This window comes from Hydractinia symbiolongicarpus, chromosome 11 (genome assembly GCF_029227915.1).
Source record: "Hydractinia symbiolongicarpus strain clone_291-10 chromosome 11, HSymV2.1, whole genome shotgun sequence".
NCBI lineage: Eukaryota > Metazoa > Cnidaria > Hydrozoa > Anthoathecata > Hydractiniidae > Hydractinia > Hydractinia symbiolongicarpus.
In genome coordinates, this window is record NC_079885.1 from 5,784,179 (window position 1) to 5,790,756 (window position 6,578).

The window sequence follows — 6,578 nt, forward strand, 5'->3', positions numbered from 1 at the left end:
CCCACCAGCTCTACAGTTTTCTGAATTATTCAGTATTTTGTCTAACCAAAAAAAATCATTTGTTTATTCCATTAATGAATAGCCAGTAAAGTAACAGTAATGGTTGTGTATACCTTTCTGTCGACCTATCTTTTTAAAACGACAAAAGCAAGAGAATCAGGGGACTTTAATCGATTAAAGAATAGTAAGGCCATTAGTCTTGTAATTGGATTTCATTTTAATATTTAATCCCCAACCCCAACCAAAATCTAAAATTTTCGAAAATCGTCAATACCGCAGAAATGATACATACCTTAAACTCAGGGACTTAATAGTAGTTTGAGTTTTTCTAAAACATAACGTGGCAGCTTTTTCAACGCATCCAATGTCGTACGCCTTGTTCTTGCTTGTGGTTACACTATGCTTTTGTTAAACTGCGCATGCACGAGAACAATGTTTAGATGCCTCGATAAACCAAATGAATAAACAAGTATAAATAACAGTGAATAGTAAATAGTAAAGGTTGTAAAAATGGCAGCACGAAACGAAACAAAGGGAAAGACCGTTTGTTAAAGTTTAAATCAGGAATCAGTGGCACTCATTTTCTAAAAGTAAATTTCAATTTTTTTTTACTGTATCCAGGAGAAAATTTCGTTGCTCTTTTTGATTTTGAATATTCTTGTTTGTTTTTTTTCAGTAAGAAAACAACGGAAACATAGCTTAATGCTGTCGTCTCTTTGGGTGGTCGATGCGTTAGGTCCCTAATGCGAGACGGTAAAAAATACAAAACAACTTGTAGATTTTGTAGATACTGTAGATTTTAAGTGAGTATAAAAAAACTTTTCCGCGGTAAGCCCTTCTGGTTCTAACAACTGCGTGGCAGGCGAAAAAAAAAGATGCGAAAGCTTGCTGAAGAAAGTTTTTTCAGCCTATTTCTTTTTACGGAAACATTTTTGAGTAAAAGTATCAAGTATCAAACTATTATCAAGTCTAGATGGATAACTTCTGATTGACATATATTCATATATAAAGTCGTAATGATACCTTCGTGCAAAGAAACAGACTAAAAGGAACTCACTTCACAGCGCCTGCATCTTTTTGCCCGCCTCGCAATTGTTAAAGCCGAAAGGGCTTTTACCGCGAAAAATGTAAACATTCAAAAAGGTCTATTGTAATACATATCTTTTTGAAAAAATTTTCGTTAAACCGAAAATGCCGTTACTTTTTTCCGTCATTTATTTTTTCGATAAGGTGCACTTTTTCTGCAAATGTTGAAATTTGAGACGAAATTTCAACAATTACTAAAATTGCTCTTTTCTGATTCTGTAATAAAACTTTTTTCCTCTGGCATTTTAGAGCCCGAAACATCATGGCCTGAATAGGCTTAACCAATTAAAATTACACTTAAAACCTCAAAAAGAAATAATAGATACCTGTTGATCATCAATTTCGAATATTTTCGCACTTTAACAGTAAACATTTTTGCCACTTTTTTTAAAAGTTTGTTCCGGGAATACTCTTTTTTTTCTATTGTATTATCACAATTTTATAAGAACAACGACGCTAGGAATGGCTTAAATATAAGAACGAAAACAGAAAGTTGGCAAGGCTAACATTTTTCTGTTATTCAATTTTTTTCTTGGAGTAAACAAACGTAAAGACAGGAAAATCCCTCTTTCATGACGGAAATTTTCTGGTACGATTTAGTGACATGTAATTAATGTAATGCTTCTAGTTGAAGACTAGTAAGATAACACAGGCTGAAAAAATAAACCTCAGACTGAAACCAAATTTCCTGGCTTTAAAATCGCTAATATAAACTCTGTACAAATTTCTTCCTTCTTTATGTTTAGGGCGAAGACACTTCACTTGGGATATGGTTAGCGGCACTGGTCCAACGTTACTACATGACAACCGATTTCAATGTTTTCATGCATGTAAACATGGCATGCTGAGCTCACCTGAAAACAATTTATATGAACTTGAGCAGCTTTATAAGAACGTAAATATAACCACATCTTTATGTGATGCGCTACCATAGCGATGAGCGGTGCTTGAAAATATTAGTATGGCTGTCCAAATTGACACGCAGGCATGACATCAGAAAACAAAGCCTGGGGACGAGGATGTTTTTATTGTCTAAATGACATTGGTTGGTTGCTTTGGGATAAAGTGTATATGGTCTTGTATACACACTTTCGGAAAGGAAATTTCCTCTGCAAAAACTCAATTGTGTCTGATATTTTTAAACATGCATGTATAATATAAGACTTATTTAAAATAAATAAAACAAGACGTACAGTATACGCAAATACGTCTTGAGAAAAACTTTGCAAAAAGCTGTCTATCAGATTGTGATTTCTGTTACGAAGTTGGACACGACATATCTCATTTAACTTTCGTTGTAAACCCAGTGCAAAACGCGCTTTCTGAAAAAAGACTGAGAAGAGGCAGGGATGGTAACAGTATAGCAGTCTCAGGGTGTAAAAAGGCGCTAACCTCGTTCCCAGGGCATTTTGCCTTGTTGATGAGGTTAATAGCGACTTCACTTTTTCCTGTGGCCCCTGAGCCGTTTTTAGGGAAAAATGCCCTGGGAACGAGGTTGGAGGGCTACGACTCAAGACCAAAAAGCCCTGGGAACGAGTTCGATGAACAAAATGAGAAAAAGTTTCGAGAACAAAATTGCTCAGTGAAAGCTTAAATTAAATGATGGATGAAAAAGCTAATTCACGAAATTTGAGCTCTGCGAAGTGTAATCTCCCCCTTAAAGTACGCCCTTCGACCAGCGGCTCAGTCTGAGCCAAACTGACTGACATTGGAAGAAGAAATACCACAAGTCCCACCAAAAAGTTCAGTCAACCCCCAAAAAAGAACAAGATATGAGAGTAGATCCACTTGGTGCAAAAAATACGGGTAAATCTTAATTGATCGAAAAAGGAAATAACTGAAGTTAGAAAAAAAATTATGGCAAGAAGACAAATAACAAGAGTGGAATCGTTCTTTCGGAGTGTTTCCGAAATCATATTTCTCTATGTTGGCGTGTTATTGGCGTGGCGAAAAGAATTCCGTTCTCATCATTATTTGCAATAAAATATGCCTCTTTGCTTACATTTTAACCAAACTTTGCAAAATCGTTGTTTATAGGTTTTTAAAGTGATGAAAAACTGAATGTAGATGTGTCAAAGCAATTAGCCGAGAAGAATTCTAATTTGAAATTTCTTGTTCATGTTGTTTGAGTTGTACACTAATCAATTTACCACGCACTATAAATGTTACACGCTTAACATGGAGGTAGAGATAGATAAAAAATTTTCCATGCACCAAATATTTCTCAAATAACAAATTTTTCTGTATTTACAACATCACACACCTACTCCAATGTGAAGGAAAGGAATTGACTCAATATTTCTCCTCTCGCTTACATCTACTTCACGCGCCATTCCCCGAAGAGATAGGGAAATGTTCCTTCTAGCGCAGTCGCGCACGCACATCGCGCACACCCACAGTCAACCACAACAAGTCCCCATCATGCAGTGCTTAGCCATGGAATTCAAGGGTAAGTCCCTAATAGGCAGTGCTTAGTCATGCATAACGGACGTAAAGTCCATATCATACAAAAATGAGTCAAAAAGTTCTAGCGCACCTAGTAGGGGAACTCCGGTACATAGTGATGACGTCATCACAAATTAACGCATGCGCAGTAAAGACGTGAACAAACGTCCGCCCTTCAAGGTTGAATTGTGTACGCGGAGAGAAGATGAGTTGGTTCAGGAGTCAAGAAAGGTGGAAAATTGTTGGAAAAGATCCCCCGGTGCTCAGGTCAATCAATCAATCAATTCAAGACGAAGGACATGTGCAACAACGTTGTTAGAAGGACCTGTCTTGAACCTGTCGGGAATATACCTATTCAAGTATATTCCCGACAGGTTCAAGACGCAAGGCATGTGCAACAAGGCCGTTGGGAGTATCCTGGAATGCTCAGGCACGTGCCGGACAGGTTCAAAACGCGAGACATGTGTAACAGGGCCGTTGAAAAGTATCCCCACATGATGGAGTACGTGCTGGACTGGTTCAAGACGCAAGACATGTGCCTCAGGGTTTCTGAGGATGAGCCTGAACTACTCTCTACCTATCGCCAGAGGAAGGCCGAAAAGGCTAGAATTAAGGAGGACCTTCATCCATTGGCCTGGCATCCATCCGATTGGTGCTTTTCGTAGGATGAAAAGGCAGATCTTGAAAAGTTGTGGAGGTTGGTTTAAAGCCAAGGTTATCTTACAACAAGATTGTAAGATACTACTAATAAATGTGTATCAACTGTCAAAGAAAATTCGATGTATTTGGAAGAAATACATCGAATAAGAAGCTACAATTTGAGAATGAGATTGTCAACCCAAAATTATTCTACTCATTTGCTGCTACCTTCACGGACATCCAAGATAACAACGTGGACTATCTAACACTGTCAAATCCTATCCCTGCTATCGGAGGTAAGGATCGACGGTATATCGAGGGGTACCATACACGAGAACTCGTGGTAGCCCTCAGAGTAAAAACACCAAAAATCTGGTCCCCCCATGGGGTCACCCAGTACAACGCCAATGCTGTATCAGCGATGAGTCTTGATTTTGAAGAGTACCCCGATTGGGTTGCGAAGTATCGCCAAATCTGGAACAAAATCGAAGAGTTGATATCTGAGCAATTGACGACGGAGCTTGTGAAAAAGGACCGTTATGTGAACGCTAAACTCAAATACTACAAGGATGCAATCACAACTAAATTCCATAGTATGCCAGTACCCTACGATGAACCATGGCAAGCCAGTGCGATCCTAGCTATTTCATAGGTGTATATGCAAGGTAAAAACTACTACCCTCAGGTACATATTACGGAGTGTTGATATAAGGACTTTAAAAAAGAATGGCTGCTAAGTGAGGATTAAAACCATATATTTTATAGGGCCTACAAGGGCTATGAAATACATACAAATTAAGGTTTATACTCAGGAGGAGGCTCTACATAGCGCTTACATACTGCGCAGATCAAACGTTTTTTATAATCTCATTCTGTACCTATTGCTTTCCCTCCTCCCGCCCTTTCGCAACTAGTTGAGCACGATCCTGTTCATTGATGGCGTTCACAATACGATTAAAACGTTGTCGCATCTGTTCCTTTAACAACATATACTTTTGCTTCTCCCAGCTAATCAGGCTGTACTCATAATCACTAATCACCCCATTTTCTACTGCTTTTAAGATGAGATCAACAATAGAGTTCAATTTCGATTCGGCCAATAGCCTGATACCCTCATGCTTCTTACTCTTAACCACAAGCCTTTTCCTGCGTTCCTCAGACCGGCTTGACCGATTGACACGTTCGTAGAGCTCGTCGACCTTTGATTTCAGTAGTTTTTGTCTCTGCTCTGAAAGGCCAACCCCCGGGACACCCTGTTGTTCTCCTGACGTTGAAGGCCCTGACGTTGCCGGTGGTTTTGGAAGATTCTGCGTAGTATCATCGGACTTATCATCCCTCTCACCCTTATCCTCATCCGGAAGATCGTGATCAAATACTGGATTAGTTGGCATTTATTTAAAACCTTATATAATAAAATGAGTAACGTATAGGGAACGACGTTGGACCCCTACGCAGAGACGAAACAACTGTTCGGTATCAAGGGTAGAAAACAACGTGTTCAGATAAGCCACGTACCTCCAAGGATAAACCAGAACGAAGATCTCTATGTTGATATCCCCAATATTTCCCAGAATGATGTCGTTTTTCCGGGGAGTCTTAAACTCCTAATTGACATGACGCTGACGGGTACCAATACGAAGCGTACCCTAGTCAGCAACATTGGCAAAAGTCTGTTGCGAGATCTACGTATCACTTTGAACGCCAACGAGGTACAGAATATTAGCGACTACAATACCCTGGCAGTCTATAGGGATAACAGCTTAATTTTGGACGGCATCAATCCAAATGACGGAACCATCCGAGCATTACAGGTCAATGCTAGTGACCATGACGGGACTGATGAGGAGAAAGCCATAGCTGCGGCGTATGGGAACACCTTCTGCATACCCCTTGGCAAGATGTTTGAGTTGACAAGAGACTTGCCGTTTTACCAGTCTGGCTTCTATGACAGGCTGCAGTTTGTAATACATTTTGCGGTTTACGATGACGTCATAAAGGTTGCAGGGACAGCGGCCTCGGGGTCTACCGACCCAGCGTACAAAATCACCAACAACAAGCTGGAGTTTGACAAGATCACTCACAAAAGCCTGGCAAATGGCATGATATCCCGGTATAGCCGTCTTGCGCTACCCTACGAAAAAATCCTAAGAAGCAAAGTAGTGACTATGAAAAAGACTGATACCAACTTTAACCTCCAAATATATCCCCCTGCAAACAGCCTAAAAGGCGTCTTGCTACTCTTTATAGACCCCGGGAAAGCGAAGCCCTATGCTGGTGTCAATGAGGCCTTTTACAACCCCAAGATTGAGAAAATAAGCGTCACAGTGGAAGGTGAGCCCCATGAGTTATACTCTCATGCCATGCTTCCAAAGACCACCTCGAGCAAGTCGTGAACCTTTTCGGCAGCC

The 6,578-nt window shown here is 40.0% G+C and overlaps 1 long non-coding RNA gene across 1 annotated transcript; it reads left to right on the plus strand.

Annotated features, from left to right (window-relative positions):
• Positions 1-488: 488 nt before the first annotated feature.
• On the plus strand, positions 489-2,285 carry LOC130614065 (uncharacterized). The gene is made up of 3 exons (XR_008975806.1): positions 489-590; positions 677-803; positions 1,833-2,285. It is a non-coding gene; the product is annotated as an uncharacterized LOC130614065 (long non-coding RNA).
• Positions 2,286-6,578: the final 4,293 nt, after the last annotated feature.